The sequence below is a fragment of the Panthera tigris genome, chromosome C1 (assembly GCF_018350195.1).
Source record: "Panthera tigris isolate Pti1 chromosome C1, P.tigris_Pti1_mat1.1, whole genome shotgun sequence".
Lineage (NCBI taxonomy): Eukaryota > Metazoa > Chordata > Mammalia > Carnivora > Felidae > Panthera > Panthera tigris.
This window is the reverse complement of record NC_056667.1, coordinates 138,028,527-138,055,745: the sequence shown is the minus strand read 5'-3', so window position 1 is coordinate 138,055,745 and position 27,219 is coordinate 138,028,527. Positions and strand designations below refer to the sequence as shown.

The 27,219-nt window shown below is 33.5% G+C and overlaps 1 protein-coding gene across 1 annotated transcript in view; it reads right to left on the bottom strand.

Annotated features, from left to right (window-relative positions):
* Positions 1–27,219, bottom strand: part of MBD5 (methyl-CpG binding domain protein 5) — a 159,606-nt gene that overhangs the window by 101,526 nt on the left and 30,861 nt on the right. The window lies entirely within an intron of this gene.

Below are 27,219 nucleotides of genomic sequence, written 5' to 3'. Positions count from 1 at the left end.
AACACAGGAACAGACATTTCTCCAAAGAAGACATACAGATGGCTAACAGACACATGAAAAAATGCATGTGTCAACATCACTCGGCATCAGGGAAATGAAAATCGAAACCACAAGGTGATATCACCTCACATCTGTCAGAATGGCTAAAATGAAAAAGACAACAAACAACAAGTGTTGGCAAGGATGTGGAGAAAAAGGAACCTTCTGGCACTGTTGGTGGGAATGCAAACTGGTGCAGCCACTGTGGAAAACAGTATGGAGGTTCCTCAAAAAGTTAAAAATAGAACTACCCTATGATCTAATAATCACACTATTGGGCATCTACTTCCAAAATACCAAAATCTTAATTCAAAGGATACATGCACCCCTATGTTTATAGCAGCATTATTTATAATAGCCAAGTTATGGAAGCAGTCAAAGTGTTCATTGATAAATGAATGAATAAAGAAGACATGGTATATGTGTGTATATATATATATATATATATATATATATATATATACAATGGGATATTATTTGGTCATAAAAAATAATGAAATCTTGCCATTTGCAACAACATGGATGGAGCTAGAGAGTACAATGCTAAGTGCAATAAATCAATCAGAAAAAAATAATATATTTCCCCCATATATAGGATTTAAGAAACAAAATAAATAAGCAAAGAAAAAGGGAGGGGGTGGGGAGAAAGAGAGAGAAACAAACCAAGAAACAGACTCTTCACTACAGAGAAAAAACTGATAGTTGCCAGAGGGGAGGTGGGTGGGGGATGGGTGAAATAGGTTACGGGGGTTTAAGGAGTGTAGTTGTTATGATAAGCACCGGGTGATGTATGTAATTGCTGAATTTGGAATTGTTGAATCACTCTATTAGACACCTGAAGCTAATATAACACCGAATGCTAATATTTTAATGGAATTAAAATAGAATCAAATTAAAATTAAATTAAAATATATTTGAAAATAGAGATGACTTATATAAATTCCCAGGAAAATATGAAACATCACAATTGTTACAAAAATAAATAAAGAACTCAAATAAATAATAAAGAAAATGAAGTGGTAGTCAAAGACCACTTCTCCACTTATTTTTATTTTTTTATTAAGTAAATTCTACCTCTAATGTGGAACTTGAACTCATGACCCTGAGATCAAAAGTCACATGTTCTACTGACTGGGCCAGCCAGGTGCCCAAAGACCACTTTTTTTTTTTTTTTTTAAAGAAACTCCAGGACCAGATGGTTCTACCAAATTTTCGAGATATATATATAATTCTTATTTCATGTAAGTTGTTCCAGAAAATATGAAAAGAACAAAAAGTACCCAAGTTATTTATGAAGCTAATATAATCCTGATCCTAATACAAGATAAAAACAACATTGTAAAAAACAATCTAACCACATGGTGAACTTAGTATGGCAGAAAAGAAGAAAAGGGACCTTATACGTTTGTTGATGCAAAAATGTATTCAGTATTTGCAAAATCGTAAATCAGATTTGTAGCATAAAGCAGTAAAACATATAAGTTATATACTAGACAGTAATAGTACCATTGCCTAAATTTCTACCTTAAAGTTATAAGCATGACCTTTTCCTTCCAATTCAAAATTATAATATATTCTCAGTAATTTTCGACAACTCCTCTTCTTACTCCCAATCTATCAACTTCCCTTCCTTGTCATTGTACTGTGTCATTGCTACTAATCCCTCATGTGTGTAGGGTTGACCATGAACATCGTGAACATCTGCTCTATCTCCAGTTTATCTGGGAGGAGGCTGGGCTTTCCTATCAAAGTTGGTGAACTTCAGGCTCAGAAAATCAGACTTCCCAAACCAGGATAAAAGCGAGAAGAGATTAGCGTCCTGGACAAAGGAGATGTCTGCTATTGACCCCCAAATCTTGTATGTCTGGTTAACTTGAGTTGGAATAACTTAGAAACACTGGTTTATAAATCATAGGAATGAATGAAATTAGCAGTGTTCTGTTCTTTTGATTTTTGGGGTGCACATCTTTCTCAGTATGGCTTCAACATCTATTTCCTGCTACTCGGTGAAGATGACATAAGGCTAGAGATGTCTTTGGAAAAGAGAGATGTCAGTCACAGACCATGTTGCCTTTTTGTTTTGTTATTTTAATTAGTAGGGGAACCAGCAAAGTCTGATTAATTTACTGTTTACTTTGCTTAATTCTAGACTTTTGACTAGGTGATTTATTTCTTTACATTATATCATAGGGGTTAAAGAGGAGATCCTTAAACCTATAGAAAACAGATTAAGTGGATATACATTTAAAAGATTAGATAGGAATATTTTTCCACATGATTGCCAAACTTCTCAATTCCCTAAAACATTCAGGTAGTTTCCTTTTTCCTTTATCCAGAAACTCTCACAGGAGTCAGAGCTGAGTAATTTCTTTGAAGGCTTTTATCTTAAGCCCTTTTGGTTTCTATATAACAAAAAAGTCTATCTAAAGGTCTGTGGTCTATATTGTTTTTGGAACTAACTACATCCCAATAATAGAAAGCTAAAGGAAATATACCATTACTCCTAGTAGAGAATTTATAGGGTATAGTTAAGAGGTTTGAAGGGCAGCAAAGTTTTTAAACTTGGTTTTAACTGCTCCAGTTTGCAATTACATTGAATGAAGAAATGAAAGTGAATCTTTCATTGTAAACACTATCACCTAAGTGAATACTGGACCAAAATATTTCTTTAAATAGAGCAAGAGATAATCATTCCTAAACTCACTATAACAAGTAAGAATGGGACAGATTTTACAAATGCTGCCTATGCTTCAGGACTGATAGACAAATGCAGGACAACCATCCTGTAACAGATAAAGAGAAGTTCCTCGAGTAAACTAGTGTAGGGTAGACCATTTAGCACTGAATCAGAGTTCAGGCTAGTTCTTGGTTTAAGTTGTTGTTTGATTTGGAGCAAGGTATAAAAGAGCCACAATATATATATAATACTATTAACAAGTAATTTGGAAACATGCTCACCATTATTAATCATCAGGGAAATGCAAATCAAAAACACGATGAGATATCACCTCAGTAGCTATCATCAAAAGACAAGAAACAACAGGTGTTGGCAAGGAGGTGGAGGAAAGGGAACCCTTGTGTACCGCTGGTGGGAATGTAAATTGTTGCAGTCATTACAGAAAACAGTAAGGAGGTTTTTCAAAAAATTAAAAATAGAACTACCATATGATCCAGCAATTCCACATCTGGGTATTTACCCAAAGAAAACAAAAACATTAATTTGAAAAGGTACATGTACCCCCATATTCACTGCAGCAATATTTGCAATAGTCAAGATATGGAAATTACCTGAGTCCATTGATGGATGAATAGATAAAGAAACTGGTATATACGTATACAATAGAATACTATTCAGCAATCAAAGAGAAGGAAATCTTGCCATTTGCAACAACATGGATGGATCTAGAGGGCATTATGCTAAGTGAAATCAGTCAGACATAGAAAGACAAATACTATATGATTTTGCTTAGATGTGGAATTAAAATGAAACAAAAACCAAGCTTACAGATATAGAGAACAGATTGGTGATTGCCAGAGGAGGAGTTAGGGGAAGGGCAAAATTGATGAAGGGAGTCAAAACATACATACTTCCAGTTATAGAATAAATAAGTCATGGGGATATAATATACAGCATGGTAACTACATGATATTGCATATTTGAAGCTTGCTAAGAGAGATCTTAAAAAAATGTTTTTGTAACTATGTATGGTGATGGATGTTAACTAGACTTATTGTAGTGATCAATTCACAACATATGCAAATATCAAATCATCATGATATATACCAGAAATTAATATATTGTTTTATGTGAATTATACCTCAATAAAAAAGTAGTAACTTGGAGGATGGGACACAAATAAAAAGGCAGGCAACAAAACTCTTTCAGTACCCAGGCTATGGTGTACAATAGTGGTTCTTCAACTGTAGAGTGCTTAAGAATTACCAGCGTCATTTGTTAAAATGCAGATAGCCAGGCCAGACTGATGGTATTCTGACTGAGAAGCTATAACATAGCATCTAGGCATCTGTATATTTAATAAGTACCTCCAGGTAATTCTGACAGGAGAGGAAGTCTAGATATAATACATTGAAAAAACTGGTCTATGATATAAGAAAGAAATAAAATATTTGGCAGTTCTCCATGTAATTTTGTTAATAAAAAGCAATCAACCCCATAACAAAGATTTGAAATTTGGAACTTTTGCTGTGTTACTGTGTATTGTCTATGCAGCTCTTATTATAGAAATAGCCATAGCAATAAGGAAATGCAATATCATGTCTTCCAGAAAGCCCATTCTAGTATGAACTTTGTCTATATCATTAGAAAAATACACATTTTCAATAAATAGCTCCATTTTTACATTCAGAAAAAAAAAAGCCAATGAAATCATTTCTACTTTGTGAGAAAAAAGTAAAACAGAAATTTACATAATGTAGTGTACCAGACTGAAGGAAGCTACAGAAAAAAATTATTAAATGTTCCATTTGCTTTTCAGTAATTCAATACAAGTCAGAGAAAACAAAAAATACATAAAAAGGTCAATGGAAATACTATTTTATAGAATACATGTTGTATATTTATATTCCTTGAGGAACAAATGCAAAACCTAAGACAAATGAATATTACCTTATCTCTTTTCAGAACAATTACTTGTAAATATTTGCTTTTATCTGACAACTTTATCAATATGTCTATTAGCTTTCAGGCTATTAAGCTTTGACAAGATACAGACTAATTGAAGAAATATGACTATTGTAAAAATATCTGGAAGCTTCCATTAATTCTTACTTACATGGTTAGTAAAATCAGGCAGATGAACACATTAGACTGGAATGCTGCCTGCTGATAAGAAACCCGTTCTTTGTTTTAGGTGACGCCCAAAGTACATTACTTATGAAATATATGATGTCAAAAGAAAAGCATTCTAGAGTCAAAAATTACTTTCAGGCTGGAAAAAGAGATTTAAATAGTATAAATTACATTAGATCATCTGGGTATTTGCTAAAATTCAATGCAGAGAAATATTAAATCATTGAGTCATTCAGTCTGAGCAAAGCAAGAATATGTCAAAAATATAGCTGGGCTGCAAATTAAACCTGAACATTTTTGTTTGTTTGTGTTCTAAAATATAAACTCATGTGACACAACTATTTTTAGATATGAATTTTTTCCCTAGTAAGTACTGTTCTTTAACATTGTTTTCTGCAACATCTAAAGAGTAATCAACATTTCTCTAAGCCCTTTATGGAAGATTAAAAAAATCCCTTGCAATATACCTTGAGACTATCTAAGATTAAATAAAATATTCAGAAACCTCAAAACATTTTCTTCTCTGGTCTCTTACCATTATAAGGTTTGTTAAAGAGTCCTGGGAGTTTCAATTTACTGACTTGAAATGTAGACTTTACAGACTTATGCAGAGTGATTGATGAATATGCCTGTTAAGGGATATAACCATTCCTATCCTAATCAGGCTCACTTAGTTGCTTTTCTTAGAGAAATACAAAAAGGAATTCCTAAAGAGGTTAATATAAGAATTTCTGAACACCAAGAGGATTAAGAGTGTGGGGTCCAAGTTCTATTTACTTTTTTAAATTAAAAATTATTGTTATATGGACTGAGTTGAGTTCCCCTAAAATTCTATGTTGACGCCCTTAACCCCCCAGTATGACAGTACTGGAGAGAGGGCCTTTATGGAAGTAATTAAGGTTAAATGAAGGTTAAATGAAGGGTGGTATCCTAGTTCAATAGACTAGCATCCTTATAAGAGGAGAAAGAGACAATAAGGGTGGGACAGCACAGAAAAGGCTATATGAGGACATAGCAAGAAGGCAGCTATCTGAGGCAAGCCAAGGAGAGAGACCAGGATAAACCAAACCTGTCAATATCTTGATCTTGGACTTTAGCCTTCAGAACTAGGAGAAAATAAATACCTATTGTTTAAGCCCTGCAGTCTGTGGTAGCCTTATAAAACTAATATATTTATATTAAGTATATAACATATATGTCATATATATGAGTTATAAAGCATAATAATAAAGTAAATGCCCATGAACACACACTAATTCCCTAATAAAACCCTGCTCCAGAGGACATCATTATTTTAAATTTTGTATTCACCATTAGTTTGCTTTGAAAAAAAAAGTTTTATCATATATTTAAGGATCTTAAAAGAATATATTTTGTTCAGTTGGTCAAGTTGTCTACCCCTCTGCCAATACCACACTTTCTTAACTTTATAACAAATCTTGTTACCTGAGAGAAGAAATTCATTAACCTTATTTTTCTTTAGGAGTCTATTGGCTATTCTAGCCTCTTTGCTTTCCCACATAAAATTTAGACCCAAGTAGAGTTCCTCAAATACCCTGTTAGGGTTTTTCACTGGAATCCCATTGATCTATGAATCAAAAATTTGGAAAATTTCCACATTTCCAAAAATTTGGAAAAGACTGATGTCTTGTCTATATTTAATCAAATATATTAGTGCAACTCTCCAGTTACACCTTTAATGTTCCTCAATAAAGCTTATAGTATTTTTTTCATAAAGCTCTTGCACACCTTTAATTCTTTGTACTTTATGTCTTTGTGGATATAGTAAATAGTATCTCCTCTAAAATTTTTTAATGTTAGAAATGTAGTTTATTATTGTATATTGATTTTATAGTCAGTCACCAGGCTAAATTCTCATTATATTTCTGTTTCCCTGTAAGTTATTTTGAGTTTTCCATGTAGACAATCATGCCATCTACAGATGAAGGCAGTTTAATTTCTTCCTTTCAAATGATTATACTTGATATTTCTTTTCTCTTCTTGTGAGGACTCTGACCTCCACTAAAATGTTAAATCATCTTGTTCTAATTTTATTTTATTTTCTTTAAAAAATTGTTTTAACATTTATTTATTTTTGAGACAGAGAGAGACAGGGCATGAAAGGTGGAGGGGCAGAGAGAGAGGGAGACACAGAATCTGAAGCAGGATCCAAGCTCTGAGCTGTCAGCACAGAGCCTGATGCAGGGCTTGAATCCACAGACCGTGAGATCATGACCTGAGCTGAAGTTAGACACTTAACCAGCTGAGTCACTCAGATGCCCCATCTTGTTCCAATTTTAAAGAAAATGCTTCTAGTATTTTATTGGTAAAACTGATATTTGCTGCGTATTCTTGATAGATACCCTTTATCAATTTAGGGAATCTTTCCTTCTTTTGCAATTTTGCCAAAAGGATTTTTTTCTCCCCCATTAATGAGCCAACTGAAATAAAAAAAAAAAAAAGTCTATTGAGATGACCATGTTTTTTTTTTCTCCTTTAATTTGCTATGCTAAATAGCATGTACAGATTACCCTCCAACCCTGCCACCAATATTAAACCATACTTGCATTCTTTAATGCCCTTCTTCATCATGATGTATTTTCCTTTTTTTATACATTGTAATATTCTGTTTGCTCAAGTTTTGTGTAGGATTTGATATTAACATTCATAAGTGAGAATGAATTGTACTTTCCCTTTCTTTTGCTATTTTTGTTTGGTTTGGATATTAAGGTCTTGATAGAGATACATGTTGCTGAGTTTAAGAATAATTCTTCCTTTTTCTGTTTTCCACTAAAGTATGTAAATTTGAAATATCAGAGGATATTTGAAAGACCAGAGGTCAATTGTAATGATGTGAGATTTGTGTTTTTTGTATTAATGAGAAGGTTTAACAAAATAGTTAATTCTTTAAGGGTTACAGGTTGACCCTCACTTTTTCAGTTTTTTCTTGAGTCATTTCTGGTAAGGTATAATTCTCAGGGATTTGTACACTTCACCTAAGTTTTCACAATTTATTGGTATAAAGTGTCCATAGAAACCTTTACCTTTTAGATATCTACTCGATTTGTTAGTGGAGTATTTTTACTCATAATATTGTTTATTTCTGAGTTTTCTCTTTAATTCTTAACTGATTAAACATTCAGAGGTTGATTTATTTTAAAAGAAGCAATTTTAGGCTTTGCTGATCCTCCCTGCTGAATGTATGTTTTCCATTTCATTAATTTTCCTCTTTGTTATCTCATCTTACGTCTTATTTATTTATTTATTTATTTATTTACCAGTCTGAAGTGTTCCTTTTACTTGAAGCCTTTTGGTTCTAATAAAATTTTTTAAATTTTTTTCTTAATGTTTTTATTTATTTTTGAGACAGAGAGAGACAGAGCATGAGAAGGGAAGGGGCAGAGAGAGAGGGAGACACAGAATCAGAAGCAGGCTCCAGGCTCTGAGCCATCAGCACAGAGCCCGATGCGGGGCTCGAACTCACAGACTGTGAGATCATGACCTGAGCCGAAGTTGGACGCTCAACCGACTGAGCCATCCAGGCGCCCCTGGTTCTAATAAATTTAATACAGTTACTGATACATCATGGGCAGAAGATACTCTTTGGTTAGTTTCATTCTTTTATTGCCTCTTTAAAAATTTTTTTAATTTGTTTTTTTTTTCAGTTTTTATTTATTTTATTTTTTAAATTCACATCCAAGTCAGCATATAATGCAACAGTGATTTCAAGAGTAGATTTCTTAATGCCCCTTACCCATTTAGCCCATCCCCCCTCCCACAACCCCTCTAGTAACCAACCCTCTGTTCTCCATATTTAAGAGTCTCCTCTGTTTTGTTCCCCTGTTTTTATATTCTTTTTGCTTCCCTTCCCTTGTGTTTATCTGTTCTGTGTCTTAAAGTCCTCATATATGTGAAATCATGTGATATCTGTCTTTCTCTGACTAATTCACTTAGCATAATACCTTCTAGTTCCATCCACGTAGTTGCAAATGGCAAGATTTCATTCTTTTTGATTGCCGAGTAATACTCCATTGTGTGTGTGTGTGTGTGTGTGTGTGTGTGTGTGTGTGTGTGTGTGTGTGTATCACATTTTCTTTATCCATTCATCCATCGATGATGGACATTTGGGCTCTTTTCATACTTTGGCTATCGTTGATAGTGCTGCTATAAACATTGGGGTGCATGTGTCCCTTCGAAACAGCATACCTGTATCCCTTGGATAAATACCTAGCAGTGCCATTGTTGGGTCATAGAGTAGTTTTATTTTTAGTTTTTTGAGGAACCTCCATACTGTTTTCCAGAGTGACTGCACCAGTTTGCATTCCCACCAGCAGTGCAAAAGAGACCCTTTCTCTGCATCCTCGCCAACATCTGTTGTTGCCTGAGTTGTTAATGTTAGCCATTCTGACAGGTGTGAGGTGGTATCTCATTGTGGTTTTGATTTGTATTTCCCTGATGATGAGTGATGTTGAGCATTTTTTCATGTGTCAATTGGCCATCTGGATGTCTTCTTAGTTGCTCATTTTCTAACTCATTAAACTGGAGGCCTATGTCATGAAATTTCAGCCTCCCTCCCTTTTTATAACTAAGCATTTAAGGTTATGTATCCTATAAATTTGATTATGTTTAGTTAAACATATTTGTTTCATCAAATTTAGACAAATTTAGACAAATTTGTCTAGTCAAAAGCATTTTTTTTAGCTCATGACTTACTCTTTTTTAAAATAAATTTCCAAATGTATAATCATTGAAAAATTGATCTTTTTGCTCTTGACTTTTATTTATGTAAGAAGATGTTGGTCTGTAAGACAATTCTTTGAAACTTACTGACCTTTTGGGCTAAAAATATAGTCAATTTTTGTAAATGGTTAGTTACTTGAGAAGAATGCTTATTCTCTAATTGTTGGGTGCACAGTTTTACATACACAAATGTACATTAAACTTTATAATGATATTGATCAATTCATTCCTTTAATTGTATTGAATTGTAATATATTTTGGGGCTAAGTTATTATGTGTATGCAGGCTTAATATTATGCTTTTTCTAGTGAATTGAACCTTTTATTATTATATAGTAAACTCTCCTTATCTCTAGTCATGCTTGTTAAATTAAAATTGATGCCCCAGCTTTTGTTCGCTTGGTGTTTGCCCAGCATAGCTTTTTACTATTCTTTTATTTTCAACCTTTTAATGTCTGTATGCTTCCAAAGTGTCACTAACTGCAATTGCCAATGTATTTAGATTTGTTTTGAGTATCATATCTTTTGTTTTTTATTTGTCCAACTTTTCCCATGCTTAAAACAAAACAAAACAAAAACAAAAACACGTCTCTTCTTGCCTTAAAAAATGGACTGGTATAGTTTTTATTTGTTTGAAACGTACTCCATTTTCTCCCCTCTATAGGATTGGATATCATATACTCCTTTTATACTCTTTTAGTGAGTTACTTTGAAATTTCACTATGTACTGATAATCCCTCCTGAACTCTTCCCCAGGCTTTCATGCTGTTGTTGTCTAACATTATATTTCTGTCATTTTTTTCAACCCCTGAAACTTTAAATAATATCTATTATTATTATTAGCAATAGTATTTATACACATTTTATTGGGTTTGCTCCCATTTGCCAATTTTTCTATTCATCATTCCTTCTAGTATCTCAAATTTTCTTTGTAATAATTTTCCTTTTTTTCTATCATTCCACTGATTTTTTCTTAATCATTTTCTTTCATAAATTCCTTTAGTTTATGTCCGTTGGTGGTAAACTATGTTTTTGCTTGTCTATCTTTTTTACACCCTTGGCTTGAAAGAAAGTTTTGCTAAGCACCCAATTTTAGTTGACAAGTATAGTTGATCCTTGAATAACATGGGATTTGGGACGCTGGCCCCCTAGTCAAAAATCCATGTATACATGTGACTACCCTCAAACCTAATTACTATTAGCCTACTGTTGACCAGAAGCCATACCAATAACATAAACAGTTGATTAGTACACATTTTGTATGTTGTATGTGTTATATACTGTATTCTAACAATAAGACAAACTAGAGAAAATAAAGTGTTACTAAAAAATCATAAGGAAGATAAAATACGTTTACAGTACTGTACTGTATATACTGAAAAAAATCCACATATAAATGGGCCTGTGCAGTTCAAACTCATGTTGTTCAAGGGTCAGCTATATTTTCTCTTAGCACGTTAATATTCCATTAATTTCTAGTTTCCTTTTTTGCTGTTGAGAAGTCTGTTGTCCACTTCATTGTTTTTTCTTTCAGGTGATGTGTTTTTCCCCCCACTCAGGCTGCTTTTAGTATCTTTTCTTGCTTTTAATGTCCTGAAGTTTTACAACACAATTTCAAGGTCTTGATTTCTTTTTATTTTTCTTGTTATATATTGTGATTCTGCTATCTGTAGACCCCTGTTCTTCACTATTTCTAGAAAATTAACAGTTATTAGCTCTTTAAATATTCTCTACCCTTCACTTCCTCTATTATCTTGGTGGGAGTCTTTGGTTAGTCTCAGAATTTCACATTTTAGCCTACAAGTCTCTACCTTTATTTCACGGTTTTCATGTTTTTGTCTTTCCCTGTTGTATTCTGTCATTTTAAAACATTTCTTCGAATCCACTAATTCTTCAGCTGTGTCCATGCTGATATATAACCCACTCTGCCATCTACTTGTCTGTTGAGTCAAAACCCTCATTTCCACTCTTCTATACTCTGTTTTATATTGTTAGAATACGGAGTGTGCAGATGTCTGCCCGCTCTGACAAGTTTCCTATTAAATTCTTCCAATAAGAGGCACCAGTAGGAGATTATAAGGGAAGAACTGTTAGTGGGGCAGTAGCGATAAGGGGATTATGGAACCCAGTAGTTTGAGAAGAGGCAGTAAATTTTTGGTAATTCAAGCACTTGTTGAGGTGACACCACTTTGGTGGATCCAAAAGTAAATGCAACAGTATCTCAGTGAATTTAGGCTTACAGGCTCCAACCAAGGAATGTTAGCAGCTTCTGAGCACTGGCTATTACTCCTTTTCTCTTTTTTATTTGCTCTGCCAGTTATCTTCTCTTTGTTTTTCTAGTTCTTTCTAATAACCTAATTCCCTGTATGAAATGGTCCTTTAAAATAATTAGAATAGTTTCTGTTTTATTGACTAAATACGAATGTATCTATTCATTAAAGATTCCTTTTTCATTTGACAATTATATATTCCACTTTTTAAAGTTCAATTCTGCTGGATTATTATTATTTTTTAACATTTCAGATTTGTTTTAGCATATTCTATATCAGCTGTAGTCTTGGGGTCTACATTTGAAGTTTGTCTTTTCTGCTAACTCTCAGGGTGGCTTATTTCCTTACGTGTTTGATGGATTTTGATTATGAACTCAAGGAGGACAAAAACCCCACCCAGAAATATTTCTTCCAGCTTCTCTATCTTGCTATTGGCCTATATAGTTTCCTTCTGGATTAAGTGTTGTTCTTTTCATTTACTATTGAGAAGACCCCACCTGTCATACTTTTACTGTTTGTGCCTTAGTTTCTATCCAAGTTTTTTTCTTCCCTGCTTAAGATTTTATTTCTACCTGTGGAACTCAGCAATGAGAAAATATTAAGTTTTATGCAGGATTTGATTATTTTGTATTAAGGCAGCTCTTCAGAGTAATCTATTACATTGCTAAAAATAGATGTCTTCATACTGATTTTCTACTTATTCCACTTCTGTGCTATTTGAATATTTTCAAATTGGTGTTATTTTTATAATAAAAATTCTAGTTCCTAAAAAACTTTAATATAGCAGTGCAGACTTCAGCAAAAATGTATTACATTATTTTTTCCAGTTAAAGATTTTTTAAATTTAACAATAAACTATAGTTTTAATATCAATTTATGTTTAATTATAATATTTTTATATGTTGCACCTTAATTTCTCTAAATCCTTTTTATTTAATGTAATAATATATAAAATTTAAGTCTCACTAGTATTAAAAATAAGAAGATATAAGCCACAAAAAATTTTGCTTTCCAAATAGGACAATGGATAGCCAATAATTATGTTTGTAATTACCTAACCACAAATTTGTAAATAAGTATTTTTCATATATATATTATTAAAATATACCTAAGCTATGGCAAATTCCACATGAATTTTAATTAGATTAATGGACATTATGGAGATACATTACAATACAGCTAGCCAAAATTAATAAATAAAAATGTATTGATCAGAATCTGAGTTATTTCAAGATAATATAAGATAAACATTTCCCCTCTTTTTTAATAATAGAAAAACCTTAAGTATTTCTGGTAAGAAAGTTCTCTGTAAGTGAGCTAAAGAGCTATTTATGATATAGTATAAAAACTGAAACTACCCTGATAAAAAGTTGAATTATTTATTCTACTTAAAAGCAATATGAAAAGAAATTTAATCATGCCCTCATACTTGCAAAGCTATAACTTATTAAGCAGTGAAAGAAATGCTTAATGTAAGGAAATTAGATGTTACTCTTCAATTTTGGAAAGGTATGCTCCTAAACTCTTAAAACAGGTTAGCAATTTTGGAGGTTAATTTGAAAAAGCAGCAATATGATTCAGGTCAACTTTGAAATTTATCAAGAACCAAAGGTCATGAAACTGATTTTTTTTTTTACTTATTTATCTTCGCTTAGAATAATTAAGGATTAATATATAAAACCATTTCACTCACATAAACTATCATTTTTTAAGGAATGAAAATATATATAAATTAATGAATACTGAAGAATGCATTACAAGAAAAAGACAATTTATAAGGCTTATCTATAGTTCCTTGATATGCTTTGAATTACAGAAGGATATGCAGGAAGTTTTTTAAAAGAGTGTTTCCATGCTCAATCCCAAATCCTGACTATATAATAGATAATTTCCCTATTGTGGGAACAACCTTTCAAGTAAATTTAATGTAATGACAAAATGGATACTTTTATTTCATTTGTTCCCATGATAACCTTAAGAAATATGTTCACCAAATTTCTGAGGCACAAAGTTTAAATCCAAAGTATGAACTAACTTTTCCTCCCTTCCTTCCTTCCTGTAGGTATCCACTGTCAAGATTATCCCTGAGGAAGGGAGAGGATGCAGAATGTTTATACTGAACAGAAGGGGAAGAAGACAAAGCAAAACAGAAGTACTAGAGGAAAGAAGTGAATTACTAGAGGCCTACACAGAAGAGGTAATTAGATTGACATAATTTCATACATTTTGAGGAAAGAATTTAGGGGGAAGCAGTGAAAGACAACATCAATGGTCAGACTCTAAGAAGCAGAGAAAAAGTAGTCAAAGGTGGTATTTATTTATTTGCATAAATTGTTCATAAGCAAAGACATAGTTGCACCTTAGCAGCTTTCAACTGGCAATGTTTTAGTACCCTAGGAAAATCTGCCAATGTCTGAACACAATTTTGATGATCATTATAGGTGTGTGTGTGTATGTGTGTGTGTGTGCATGCACACACGTGCATGTACTAACATGCATGCTATTGGCATCTAGTGGGTAGAAGCCAGAGATGTTGCTGAACACCCTACATTGCACAGGAAAGCCCCCAACGACAAAGAATTATCCATTCCAAAATGTCAATAGTGCTGAGGATGAGAAACCCTGCCTTACAACAGCAGAAGTGCTCCTCTCTTAGTTCAGACATGAATGATGGTTAGAGGAGCTAACATTCGGTAGAAGTGACTCACTAAGAAAACAATTTAGGTGCCTACTGAAGGCAAAGATTGGGATACATTTCTCAGAGGAAGACAATGACCTGTACCTGATCCCTAGAAATTTTAAATGATATAATGAAGATTTAAGATGAAAACTATCCAGTACAATGTCATCTGTGGACATGGGTTACCTGTGGCTACCACAAAGTTTCAAACACTTTCCTTATACAGTCACACCTTGTTTCATTGTGTTTTGTAGATACTGCGTTTTTTACAAATTGTGGCAACACTACATCAAGCAAGTCTATCAGCACCATTTTTCCAGCGCCATTTGCTGTTGTGTGTGTTCTGACTGTTTTACTGACCAGCTGTTTTCCTGTCTCTCTCCCTCTCTTCAGGCCTCCCTATTCTCTGAGATACAATAATATTTAAATTAGGTTAATTAATAACCCTACAATGGCCTTTATGTGTTCAAGTGAAAAAGAGTCAGTTGATGCAGCAAACTTCACTGTTGTCTTATTTTAAGAAATTGCCACAGTCACCCCAACCTTCAGCATCTACTACCGATTAGTCAGTAGCCATTAACTGAATCAAGGCAAGATCTTTCACCAGCAAAAAGATTGCCAAAAGCTCAGACGATGGTTAAGCATTTTTTAGCCACAAAGTTTTCTTAAGGTGTGTATATTGTCTTTGGTTTTGGACAGAATGCTACTGCACACCTAATAAATTACAGTGTAGTATAAACATAACTTTTACATGCACTGGGAAGCAAAAAAATTCATTTGAACTCACCTTCTTGTAATATTCATTTTATTGCAGTGGTCTGGAACTGAACCCAAAGTATCTCTGAGGTATCCCTGTATTTTGTTAATTTTCTCCGGTATGATTCCAGTTTTCTTAAGGCAGAAATCAGACAACTAGCATTCTCAGACTGTCTTACAGTTAGGTAAACACCTTAGGTCCCAGCAATCAAATTCACAGAGCGTGATTTGCAAATGGAAGCAAGAAACTTGAGGATGCAGCCTTGGAGAACTTCATTTGCTGGTGGAGACATCAGGTTCTTTGGGGATAATAGTGACATTCAGTCTGATGCGTCTTAAGTGCTTGGTGCCAGTGGAAACAGTACTTTGGGACAGGAGCTTCTGGAATATGCTCCCATAATGTTACTGACTGTCTTCAGAGCTGCTCTGTGATTCTGTTAGCTACTTAATAACTTTCAACATGTCTCCTTTATTGTTAAACTGGCCAGAGAGGGTTATGTTATTTGTAATAAAGAATCTTGACTGATACAATAATGTAAGATTTAAAAATATTTCTTCCCTAAATGCCTTAGCTACCAATAAAGTGACTCAACTTATCATCAGTAGACCTAAGACATACTATCCAACTCTGATGTTTTAAATCTTGTGCTTATAGTATTTTCATTAATAACATGTACAATACTTTGGAAAGGATGCTAAAATAAGAGAAAAGTCCAAGGCTATCTCATTCAGGATCAATATGTAACATAATATTTATACGCAGCAGGCATTAAATAAGGTTAGCTAAGGGGTTACCTTGAATTCAAAACAAATTCACTATATTGGAATAGTGACCAAGTATTTAAAATAGTACTGTTTTCTAGTACATCTGCCTGAGCTATCATCTTCTTCAGTATCCCAGAGTCCTGAGAGGACATAATCTGTCCTCTATACCACAACCCTCAGGCAAGGGAATTGACTGGTCACCTTTAGGCTCATCTACTATGGAAAAACACTGAAATGGAAGGTCATTAGGGGCTAAGCTTTCATTTTCTGCTCTTTAATATCACCTTCAATTTTAGGTTCCACGTAGAAAGTGTTCAATAGGCACTGGCTAACTAACTATAATTTATGGAGGTTAGAAAAATAAGAAAACAGGACACCTTAGTAAGACTCATAAAAAGAAATACAGAACCTGGTATCATATTGCTTAGTATTGCTCCAAGAGTCTTTTACACTGTAAATGGTAATAAGATGGTTGAGGCTTGTTAGATACCTACATATACATTCAAATTGTTTTATCTGACTTTGTAATTAAAAACTACCTGAGCACATGCAGGTTCATGTGTATAAACACACATTCACATGTACAAGGATTCTTTTTGTTTGTAACAAGTAAAAGGCCGGTGTGCTATGTACTAAGCTTTGCAACAGTCTAAATGTGGCAAACTGGCATCTAGTAAGGCTCTCCAACCCAATCAAATATTTCAGTATATCAGTAACGTAATCATATATGCCTAGATTCAACATTTAAAACGAATTTGTGCACCGAGAAAGGAGAGTGTGGAGGAAGGCCACAAAGTCAATAGTAGTATTGTGAATAATTCTAATCAGTAAGTACTAAAAAACAAGATAAAAAGGGATTGAGTCACCTGATGACTACTGAGAGTATTTTATTTGGTTCATGTTTTCGTTGAGGACTTTCTAATAAACGTAACTGGTTTCAAAGTCTCCCAAGAATGTGACTTGCATTTAGATGGAAGCTTGTCCATTTACTCTAAGCCATCATCAATATTTATATAATATCAATACTGTTAGTTTGAAATTTTCAAAGTCTTGAAGGTTCTAAAACACTTTGATCCAGATAAGTCTTATGGTTTATCAATTATTGGAAAGATAATGGATGTAATGTATAATAAATGAAAGCAAAAATGGTATTTGTATAGCCTCTCCTTTCAATAACAAATACAGAAGAACATGTTTGTATTTTTCCCCATATCACATAAATAAACAAGGATCATTACTGTATTACAACATTATCTGGTTATTCAATATGTACTTTTCACTGTAATGAAATGCTATCACTGAACAAGAGTTATTATAGCATAATAGTATCTTATCAAAGATACTATATCTTGGGACACCTGGGTGGCTTAGGTGGTTAAGCATTGGACTCTTGATTTCAGCTCAAGTCATGAGATTCAGCATAGTTCATGAGATTGAGCCCCATGTTGGCTCTGCACTGGGTGTGGAGCCTGCTTGAGATTCTCTCTCTCCCTCTCCCACAAACCCTCCCTAAAAAAAAGATATTATGTCTTTCTGCTTCCTGAAAAGTTTATATAACTATGTTTAGAAAGCACTTTTTACTTTTTATTTTTAAATTATTGTTATTTTTTAAGTAATCCAGTGTGGGGCTTGAACTCATGACCGCAAGATCAAGAGTCACAGTCTCTACTAACTGAGCCAGTCAGGCGCCACTGCTCCCTAAAAAATTTGAATAGGTAAGCCTATTCATAAATTAGGTGTGCTTGCTTTCCTGTGATATCATAAAACTAATATTCAGTGTTTACTAAACTCTGTTCTTACCAAAGTTGAAACTTAATTTTATATCCACATCAACACATAATTCTAGAAAAAATTCAGGACCATATCCTGCTAAACTATGTGTTTATTCCAGTATGCAACTAAAGTAGGTCTTCATTACACTGTAAAGAGCTAATTAGAACAACTGCTCAAAGGCTAAACTGCTTTTCTTTAGTTACCTTGCTAGCAGAGTTGGTGGAAATTAGAGGCAGAATTGTAGAAAACGACTACCCAACCTCTCAACCTCAAGTATCAGCGGCTTTACACTAAGTCTTTTTGCATGATATTCAGCTATCAATCTCCTCAAACTTCTTGAGCCAGCTATATTTTCTTTCATTATCTACTTCACTTAAACTCATGTTCTCTTTGCTACCCTTTCCCACCTTCTTACCTTTCACTTAGTTTCTGTAGTTTCACTTTTTCTTGTAGTTAGAAATCTTCCTCTCTGTTTAAGGTGTTTCTTCAAATTTATAAGTACTACTTTTCGGAAACACTGCAACATATTTTTCCTACTGGTGATGATTCCCAGTATAATAATGATTTATTGTACTCCACACACAAGGATGAAGGTAATGATCCAACTATATTAGTAGGCCATGAGTTTGAGTCAGCTTTTTAGCAGTAAAGGATGGACTTTCATTAATGAACCCACATTGTTCTCCCTGGGTGCCTCAGAAAGCCAATGGTATGTATGAGTTGTGTGGCCTGAATTGGTGTATGCAGTTAACCAACCATAAAGGGCCTAACAATCAGAAGAAATGAGACAAATATTTTCTTAAGAAAAAAAGTCCATTATTATTATTTTAGATATCTAACACAAATGACAAGATTGCATTTGTTGTAACATTTATCATATCATAGATATTCAATAAATTGCTAGTATTAATGAGACTAATGTTTACCTTGAAGTATACTGATTTGGATCACAAAATTCACCTCATATTTTTCTAATCCCATCTTTGGTAATCAAAATCATTGACTTCCTAAACTACCCAGTATGGATTAGGAACTCTTACTACATACCTTTATAGCACATTGTACTACTTTCACCACATTTATTATCCTGCATTGTCATGGTTCAGTTTGCTTCTCAAGCAACTCGAGAATGGGGACTATATCTTCTATGCCTGCAGCTTTAATCTAACCATAGAACTTAGCAAGTATGTGTGTGATTTATGCTGAGTGAATGAATGAATGAATGAATGCATACAAACATATATACAAACAAACATAGAAGCCAAAGCAGCTTTTTCAACAGGGCATCAATCAGTAGTGAATTTAATACATTCATTTTTTTTTTAATAGAAAGGTCACTAGATGTATTAGAGTCTTAAGAGGGTCCTAATACTGGTATTATAGGGGGGAAATCATTGGGAAAAAATCACTTCTATATTTCCAATTGAGCTATTTATTTGGACCCATACTAATTAGGAGATTAGAGAACCAAAATGGCTTTCACAATAAGTGTAAGGAGATGATAAAGTCATCTGAAGTAACACAGACCTTACTTTGAGATTCTGTGACTTTCTTTCCCCCTCTGAATGATGAATTTCTTACTAAAAGATCAGACAGTTTAGAGGAGCTTTAGTAAAATTTTGAAAATCTTAAAGTTCTGGAATTAACCTAGTATTTATAGCCTTGCTTCATAGAGCATTTTTTCCCTCCATCTGCTGGTTGTTGATATGGTGTAACCTTATATTCAGATTACAGAAACACAGCAAGAATGAGTTTCTCTTTTTTAATATATTGCAATAAAATTCTGGCTTCAAATCTTGGTGTGAGACAGTTATTCTCTCACTAAAAAAATCTGAATGAAAAAAAAGTAGGTCAATATTGGTGCTGAATCCATTCTTATGTAAATAAGAGCTCCAAGGTTTAATTCTATAAATAATTTTACATGATGCCACATGACCATTTTCACAGATAAATTATACAGTCATTAAAAGGGCAAAAATATTATTGACATGTTTTATAGAATACATTTTGAATGTAGACTATAAAGTTCTTGGTAGAATAAAAAAAAAAAAACAAACCTAAAATAAAAACCTAGTTTATTTGCCGAAATGCTTATACATTTACCTTTCCTTAGAAAGCTATTAAATTTTCTGTAAGGAAACAATCCTTCATGTCTTTTAATATTTATAATGTTAAGAGTAATAATAGTCCTTTTTACACGAAACATCAAAACAATTTTAAAAGCCTGCTTCAGAGGTGCTTGGCTGGCTCAGACGCTACTCTTAATCTTGGGGTCATGAATCTGGACCTCATGTTGGGTGTAGAGATTAGTGAGATTAAAAAAAAAAAGCCTGCTTCAAGCACACTCATATATTCACACATAGTTCCTCTTAGTTTACCACTCTTTGAAATTGTGTTTTTGCTTTTGGTTTAGACTCTTGTAATTAATCAGATGATATATGAATCTATGACAGCTTTTGCCTCTTGACTGTCTATTAAATGGTAAATAACTTAAAAAAATTAAACTACAATACAATTTAGTCCTCCGGGGTTTTTTTTTGACTTACCAATGTCAAACCACTAAAAAGTAATGTTGACCTCTGAACAGAAAACAAATATTGATTTGTTTATAAAGACTCTATAGCTTATGAACACAAAGAAGGTAGAATTTATGCTTTGAGAAAGATAAGGAAGTAAAATTATGTTTTATATGTATATAGATAAATATATACATAATATATGTGATCACATACATAATATAAATATACATAAAGTGCCCAGTTAAAAAATTGTGATGCACTCAAAATATTAAAAATTGAGGTTATTTTAATAATTATCCCATTTTAGAAATAAAATATACTATAGTAATTTATGACACAGGCAAGTATCAAAAACTAGGCAATTTCTTAATAGAAAATGTTTTTTAAAAGACATGTTTCTCAATTTAATACATAATCTATCACCTTTATAGAGTTGTGACAATGATTTATTATAAACTGTAGAGGGCAAAAAAGGTTTCTGGACAAAGCTTTTGTTACACTTAAATTAGCCAGGTAAAGTGGGGCATGAAGGATAAATAAATGTGTGGCAGGTGGGGTGGAGGTTGGGGAGAGGATGGATGTCGTAGTTTTATATGTCTCTTGAAATAGCTCTCTATTGTACATCTTCTAAGTGCATTCACCTAAAATATTAATACCCTGAATTCATATAGCACATTTAACAGAGAATTTAACGTGGCTCACAAATAAACGACCTTTTCTTGAGGGAGGGGTGATTATTAACCATCATATTAATTTTACCTCATACTTTTGTCAATTTGAACAAAGTGCAAGGGGTACATTTCTAAGGTTTGGCCTTTTTTCTTACATACTTGTAACAATTTGAACCATTATACTGAAGTAGGTTTTAACTCTCCATAGGTATACTCAAATTTTAAAAAAAGACTACATCTTTTTATTTCAGTACAAATCAAACTTAGATGTTGCAAGAAGAGGATGAGGAACTCTCGAGAAACTTCATCCAGATTCCTCAGTTGTTTACATTTTGCCCCCTTTGCTTGTCATCTAAATATCTATCTAATTTCTTCTTTTGAGAGAAAACTGGTAAATGTGCCAATTTACCTTTAAAAACTTCAGTAAGTTTCCTCAAGACATACCTATTCTCTTACACAGCCACAATGCAATTTTTGAGATCAAGAAATTTAATATATCTAATCCACAGTTCATATTCAATTTTTGACAACAGTCCCATAATGCCCTTTTAGCATTTTATACTTGTTTTTTTAAACCTGTGGACCATGATCTAATCCATTATCACACATTATGTTTAGTTGTTAGTTTACCTAAAAATGGAACTTTTCTCTGTCTTTCCTTGTCTTTCTTGATCTTGACATTTTTGAAGAATGCAGGCCTGTTATTTTGTTTAGTGTTCCTCATTTTTAGTTCGCCTGATATTTCCTCTTGATTACCCTTAGGATATGCATCTTGATGGGAATATTACAGATGCAATGCCTTTTCCTTTTCAAGCACATCATATCAGGAAGCATATGAAATGTCACTTTAATCCAATACTGGTGGTGTTAACTTTGATCAGTTTGTTAATGTGATGTCCACCAGTTTTTCCACTGTCAAATTACTAAGTTTTCTTTATAATTAAGAAGGAATTTGTGGGAAAATATTTTGAAACTATTTTATATAAAATTTAACCATTAATTTTGGTGTCTACTGGTGATTTTCGAACACCATTATCCCTTGTCTTAGTTGGCATAAAGATGAGCTTTCTCTTCTCTCTCATTTATTTATTTATTCACTTATATTAGTATGGGCTGATGGATCCTTATTTTATTCAAGGTGTTATATAATTCATTACTATCGTTATTTATTTTGATGTTCAACTTGTTCCAGATTTGGCCAGTGAGTGTTTTTTCAAGCTGACTCTATTCCAAATATTTTTGCAAGTAAATTTTCCTTAAAAGACTTCCACCTTTCACTCTCTCTCTAAATAAATAAAGTGTTCTTCCACTATTTTTTTTTCAAAGCAGAAAGTTACTATAATGTCAAATTCAAAAAATTCTAGGAGAAGAACATGCTAAGGATATGATACTGATGATTACTAAATTAAGTGATGACAACAACTGTGTTCTATTTTGGAAAAGCTATTTCTTCTTTTACTGTTATTTTCTTAGAGTTGTAATGTATGTAATTTTTTAAAGTACAAAATAATATGTGCATGATTTTAGAGTATTTTATCTAGAAACCATAAAGACTAACACTATATAACAACTTTAAAAATCTTTAACACTCTACTGTAAATACTCTAAAATCATACACATATTACTTTTTAAAATTTTATTTATTTATTTTGAGAGAGAGAGAGCATGAGCAGGGGAGGGGCAGAGAGAGAGGGAGAGAGAGACAATCCCAAGCAGGCTTCACGCCATCAGAGTAGAGCCCATCATGGGGCTCCAACTCATGAACTGTGAGATCATGACCTGAGCAGAAAACAAGAGTTGGGTGCTTAACCGACTGAGCTACGCTGGTGCCCTTTATACACATATTATTTTTAATTAATTAAAAAGATCTAATTAACCTCATCTAGATAAGGAGTTTCTACACAGCAAAGGAAACAATCAACAAAACTAAAAGGCAACCGATGGAATGATAGACGATATTTGCAAATGACATATCAGATAAAGGGTTAGTATCCAAAATCTATAAAGAACTTACCAAATTCAGCACCTCAAAAACAAATAATCCAGTGGAGAAGTGGTCTAAGAATATGAATAGACACTTTTCCAAAGAAGATAGCCAGATGCTAGCAGACACATGAAAAGATGCTCAATGTCACTCATCACTGGGGAAATACAAATCAAAACCACAAGGAGATACCACCTCACACAGGTCAGAATTGATAAAATTAACAACTTAGGCAACAACAGATGTTGGCCAGGATGCGGAGAAAGGGAAACACTTTTGCACTGCTGGAGGGAATGCAAACTGGTGCAGCCACTCTGGAAAACAGTATGAAGGTTCCTCAAAAAATTAAAAATAGAACTATTCCTATGACCTAGCAATTGCACCACTAAGTATTTATCCGAAGGATATAAAAATGCTAACTCGAAGGGGCACATACACCCCAATGTTTATAGCAGTAGCCAAATTACAGAAAGAGCCTAAACGTCCATCAACTGATGAATGGATAAAGCACACACACACACACACACACACACACACACACACACACACACTGGAATACTACTTCGCAATCAAAAATAATGAAATCTTGCCATTTGCAACAATGTGTATGGAACTGGAGGGTATTATACTATGTGAAATACATCAGTTAGAGAAATATATCATATGACCTCACTCATATAAGAAATTTGAGAAACACAACAGATGAACATAGGGGAAGGGAAGGAAAAATAAGATAAAAACAGAGAGGGAGGCAATCTATAAGAGACTCTTAAATATAGAGAACAAACTAAGGGTTGCTGGAGGTGAGGTGGATGGGGGGATGGGTTAAATGGGTGATGGGAATTAAGGAGTGCACTTTTTAAAAAAATTTTTTTAATGTTTATTTATTTCTGAGACAGAGAGAGACAGAGCACGAGTCGAGGAGGGGCAGAGACAGAGGGAGACACAGAATCCAAAGCAGGCTCCAGGCTCTGAGCTGTCAGCACAGAGCCCGACATGGGGTCAAACTCAAACTCACAAACCGTGAGATTATGACCTGGGCCAAAGTCAGCTGCTCAACCAACTGAGCCACCTGGACGCCCCAAGGAGTACATTTTTTGGGATGAGCACTGGGTGTCATGTAAGAAATGAATCACTGGGTTCTACTCCTGAAGCCAAGACTACACTGTATGTTAACTAACTTGAATTAAAAAAAAAATCTAATTAAATGTGGAGTTGTTATAAGATAATCCTGTAAACTAAGACATTTTTCAGGTAACACTGGTCCTTCACAAGCACACGGTTGGTTATAAATGTACATCCTCTTTTTCCTTTAAGGGTTAAAAATGTACAGAAATAATTTAAGATCATTGAATATATCATCAGAATTACAAGGAAGTCTAAAATATATTCAGTCCTGTATTTCCCAAACTATGAACTGAGAATCACTTAATATACATGGTACAGATATAGAGTAATACAAAAATCTTTAATACTATATCCATCTTTTGGAAATTCACAATGCACATTAATATTGGGTATGGTAACTTGTTTCACTTAACTTTGTTTAATATAGAATTTCCCAAATTTCAGCACTGAAATTTGAAACTTTTTAGAAGGTCATCCTGAATACCTAGCTGGGATACAGTAATCTTCTCCTTTTTCAGAAAAGAACTATCTTTTACAATGTCTCATACATAGCTGATGGCAGATCCAGAACAGAAAATACAAATCTCCTGCTACTAATAGTTCTGTGTCTTGTTATAACACACTGCTTCCTGTATTAACATAAGACCACTTCCAGATCTTTTCAGTTGGAGTCCTCTTTACGAAGAACTAGTAAGAGAATGTAATTTTGAAAAACATGCTTTGAAGCTCATATTAATGTCTAGGGATTGCTGTCCAAAATATGAGATCAGTGTTGTGGAGTCTAGCTTCTACGACTTAACACATTATGTGATCTTTCAAAATAAGTAGCTATGGCAATTGCTTATTTGTCTGTCTATATAAATAATGTGAGCCCTTTTTGTATCAAAGACTGGATCACATGCAAGGTTGCAATAGCTATATTAGTAAATACTAGGTAAATTCAGCCATTCATTCTGCCTATACTTTACCTTTTAAAAATGGCTTTGCAATAGCTGATTAAACACTAACTAAACAGGATAGTTTCTTAAACTGGTGTCCTGAAGAGCACAGCTCCAAAGATGGGATTTGATATGATGTAAAATAGTGTCAAGGTCAAACAAGTTTGGGAAATGTTGGGTTTATAGAACTTTTCCCCTCCAGGACTACTCAGAAGCCATTATATGATAAAGGGCATTGTGAATTTTTAAGAGAGAAAAATATGAAGAATGTGTGTGTGTGTGTGTGTGTGTGTGTGTGTGTGTGTGTCTGTGTGTGTGACTTTAATTCCCCAAATTTACTTGACAACTGATATTTTCTCCCTACTTTGATGATAAAGCTTTTAGAAGATTGTTGTATAAAATAACAGTTTGGGAAATACTGATTTGATTTAAAAAGGAATGAGCTGGAGACAAATCAGAGCTAGGTTTACTGTTTGTTCATTTATAGTAAGTTTTTAGTCCTGATAAGTCTTTAATGCCCACTCCCCAAAAAGGTATTAATATGCTTTCTGTTCAAAGTCCTGCTTCTGGGCCACTCTCTAATATCTGTTTATTGTTTATTGCATCTCATTCTGCTCAGCATCTGCCTCATTTAGTTGCAATTCTTACTTATTCCTCTCTCTTCCTGCACGTCAGATTTTTAAATTAAAAAAAATTTTAATGTTTATTTTTGAGAGAGAGAGAGTCAAAGCGTGAATGGGGGAGGGGCAGAGAGAGGGAGACACAGAATCTGAAGCAGGCTCCAGGCTCTGACCTGTCAGCTCAGAGCCTGACATAGGGCTGGAACCTACAGACCACTAGATCATGACCTGAGCCGAAGTTGGACTCTATGACTGCGTCGCCCAGGTGCCCCACCCTGCACTTCAGATTTGATTCTCAGCATTGGGTTTCCAGATTATGTCCTTAAACTCCCCAGCACAGACTCTGGGTATCTGCCTTCATACTTGGTAGTTCTCCCTGGCTATGTAAAACAAACAAACAAACAAACAAACAAACAAAAAAACACACAAAAAAAACTCATGAAAAAGTTTGGCAAGCTAATCTTTTTATCATTAAGAGGACAAACAAAAACTACACAGCTAATCCTTAGCACATCTTTGTTTTAATTTTATTAGCTGAGAATTGTGATGTAATCTGTTAGTTCTTCTACTTTATGATATTTTTTCATTGAGGAAAGAGGAACCAAGTGAAACTTTTTCATTATACATATGATGCTTTACTTGAAAGTCAGTCACCTGTGTACATGCTTTAATTCATTCAATGCTTTCCTTTCAGAGTTTTATTTTTACACAGAAGTCTTAAAGGGTGAACTAGCTTCTTCTACATTGAGAGAATATGGCTTCCTGAATGTAAAAGCTGACTTTTTGTTAGAGATGTTCTATACCAAATTGACATATGATAAAATTAACTTCTCCTGATGAACATAATTTTATAATGCTGATTCTAGATACTATTTTATTTTTTAATAAATTAGCAGAGTTCACTCGAAATTAGGAAATAAAAACTAATTGCACCTTATTGGGTTAGATTTCAAAATTAGCAGATTAGTATACTTCTAAATACAAGGTAAATAATGGTGGGGGCCAAAATCCATGATGAGTCACAAAATTTTAAATGAACAATGATTACGTGTGCATTTGTAACTGGAAAGGAAAGCATTATGTTTAATATTTGAATCTTTTTAAACAGTATTTTAATGCCAGCTTAAAAAATGATTGTGCAGACTTTCAGATACCTTTTAAAATATCAGCAATATGAAACAGTGGGCATCCTGTAATTCTAGCATGTGGAATCAGAATGTTTCCAAGGTTTCAAAGTAAATATCAGCAATGCAGCACACTCTACCTCGATTTTCAATATCTAGGTCACATGGACCACTTTGAATACTGTGAATAGGAAAAAAAAAAAAAAACCAAGCAGGAAGATTTCTGTAGAGCTACCAAGAATTCATAACATTCAGATTATGACAAAAAACATATCATGGTTTTTAAAGTAATAATTCCTATATAATATAGAGAATAGTGCCTTAAAATGAATATCTGATCTATTATGTAAACTAAATAAACCTTTGAAGAGTATTATATTCTTAAATAAATATCTTCTGTTTT